This window comes from Galeopterus variegatus, unplaced genomic scaffold (genome assembly GCF_000696425.1).
Source record: "Galeopterus variegatus unplaced genomic scaffold, G_variegatus-3.0.2 Scaffold3255, whole genome shotgun sequence".
Taxonomy (NCBI): domain Eukaryota; kingdom Metazoa; phylum Chordata; class Mammalia; order Dermoptera; family Cynocephalidae; genus Galeopterus; species Galeopterus variegatus.
The window spans coordinates 32,298-35,162 of NW_007729366.1; the positions used below are offsets into that span (position 1 = coordinate 32,298).

General features: G+C 41.3%; 1 pseudogene; it reads right to left on the reverse strand.

Moving 5' to 3' along the window:
- Positions 1-306: 306 nt before the first annotated feature.
- LOC103600160 lies at positions 307-1,719 on the reverse strand (annotated as a pseudogene).
- Positions 1,720-2,865: the final 1,146 nt, after the last annotated feature.

Consider the following 2,865-nt stretch of genomic DNA (forward strand, 5'->3'; position numbering starts at 1 on the left):
TGCATTGAACTTTTTTTTTCTCATTAAACTTTATTTTAATGGGTCTCAAAATTCTGTGACAGATTTTCAGTCAAGTTATTTCCTTTAAAAAGTACTGATTTTAAAAACTAATAACTTAAAACTGCCACACAAAAAACCAAAATGGTCCACAAAACACTGTCCTTTCCTTCTGAAAGTTTTACGATACACTCTTATCATTAACCAGTCTTTTACTATTAAATTTAAATGGCCAATTGAGACAAACAGTTCTGAGACTGTTCTTCCACCATTGATTAAGACCGTGGTGGCTGGTATGGGGGAGAATATTCATTTAGCCTTCTGAGCTTTCTGGGAAGACTTGGTGACCTTGCCAGCTCCAGCAGCCTTTTGTCCACTGCTTTGATGACATCCACAGCAATGGTCTGTCTCATATCATGAACAGCAAAAGACCCAGAGGAGGATAGTCAGAGAAGCTCTCAACACACATGGGCTTCCCAGGAACCATATCAACGATGGCAGCATTGCCAGATTTCAAGAATTCAGGGCCATCCTCCAGCTTCTTACCAGAGCGCTGATCCATCTTTTCCTTCAGCTCAGCAAACTTGCAAGCAATGTGAGCTGTGTGACAATCCAGTACAGGGGCATAGCCAGCACTGATGTGGCCTGGATGGCTCAGGATGATCACCTGAGCAGTGAAGCCAGCTGCTTCTATTGGTGCGTCATTTTTGCTGTCACCAGCAATTTTGCCACATTAAACATCTTTGACAGACACGTTCGTAACATTGAAGCCCACACTGACTCCAGGAAGAGCTCCACTCAAAGCTTCATGGTGCATTTCAACAGACTTTACTTCAGTTGTAATGTTGACTGGAGCAAAGGTGACCACCAGGCCAGGTTTGAGAATGCCAGTCTCTATTCGGCCCACAGGGACAGTGCCAATACCACCAATTTTGTAGACATCCTGGAGGGGCAGACGCAAGGGCTTGTCAGTTGGATGAATTGGTGGCAAGATGCAATCCAGAGCTTCAAGCAATGTGGTTCCACTGACATTGTCATCCTTATTCGTGACTTTCCATCCTTTGAACCAAGGCATATTAGCACTTGGCTCCAGCATGGTGTCACCATTCCAGCCAGAAATTGTCACAAATGCTACCGTGTTGGGGTTGTTGCCAATTTTCTTGATGTAGCTGCCGACTTCTTTAACAATTTCCTCGTATCTCTTCTGGCTGTAGGGTGGATCAGTAGAATCTGTTTTGTTAACACCAGCAATCAGTTGTTTCACACCCAGTGTGGAAGCCAGAAGAGCATGCTCACGGGTTTGCTTATTCTTGGAGATACCAGCTTCAAACTCACCAACACCAGCAGCGACAATCAGGACAGCACAGTCAGCCTGAGATGTGCCTGTCTTCATGTTTTTGGCAACGTCTCTGTGTCCTGGGGCATGATGATAGTCACATGACACTTGCTGTTCTCAAATTTCCACAGGGAAATATCAGTGGTGATACCACACTCGCGCTCAGCTTTCTGCTTATCCGAGACCCGGGCATACTTGAAGGAGCCCGTTCTCATCTCAGCAGCCTCCTTCTCAAACTTTTCGATGGTTCTTTTGTCAATCCCACCACATTTGTAGATCAGATGGCCAGTAGTGGTGGACTTGCCCGAATCTATGTGTCCAGTGACGACAATGTTAATGAGTCTTTTCCTTTTCCATTTTGGCTTTGATTTAGCGGTGGTTTTCATGACACCTGTGCTTGGGCAGCAAACCCATTGTGAAAAAGCCTTCCTTGAACTTTAAGAATGAGAGAACAGAACTGAGGCTGCTAGAGGAGGGGAAAGGGGAGGGGAGGGAGGTTATTGAGAAATTGGTAAAGGACCACAAAAAATGAATACATTGGTTATGATAAATATAGTAATTGTCCTGATTTAAGCATCACATACTGCACTTAGGTATTGATAATTCAATGCTCTACCCTACAGACATGTACAATCAATTATTTTTCAATAAAAAATAAAAGTACAGATTAAACCTATTCTTTCTGTGTTTTCATATTGTAACTGTGTTTTTTAAAAATCCTTGACAGGTTGCAAGTAGATTTCTAGTTTGCCATTGTAGTACAGTAAATACCATTATTATGTTAGAAATAATTCACTTTGTTTAGAGCACTGTTCAGATGGTCTGTTGAGATGCCTCTGATAACAAATGTCCTTCCCATTGTTTAATTATAATCTTCAATCTTTTCTGGTTTACTATTCTTTCAGTAGATTATTTTTTTTTCTAAAATTCAGCAATGGTCTGTGTTTAATAAAGTTTATTAATAACAACAAAAAAACCTGATATCTTATCCTTGTTAGTACCTCAAACTAGATCCTGTTCAGACATGTTATAACAAGTTAGTACAAGTTTATTTTGGTGGAAAAATATTTTGCAATCCATGCATAATTTTTCAATAATATGCATTTTCCATGAAGATTTCAAAACCCCCTCATAAAAAGGACCTTGAAGCATCAATAGACAATGTTAGAGCACAACTTCAGACTCTTCTCCTCTAGAGTTGAAGGGCTTCCAAGCTCAGAATATCTGCATAGTTGCCCGGATCAGGGGAAGGGTGGTCATTGCTGAGATTGTGACAACAACCTGAATCCATCTTCTGCCTTGAGAACGTCTTGAGCTGGGTTGATGCTACAGAACTGGGATCAAGATCACATGAATTAAAAAGCAATTATTCCAGAGCAAGTTTCCTTGTCCTTGTGTGGTAGCCAGAAAAAAAAAGGAAAATCAGCAAAACTGCATTTCAGGAAGCCGATTGCAAATGTTTTAGAAACGTATATCCAGTGCCCGAATAATTCCTGGGATGCCTTCACCACGCAGGAACATACATCTAAGTT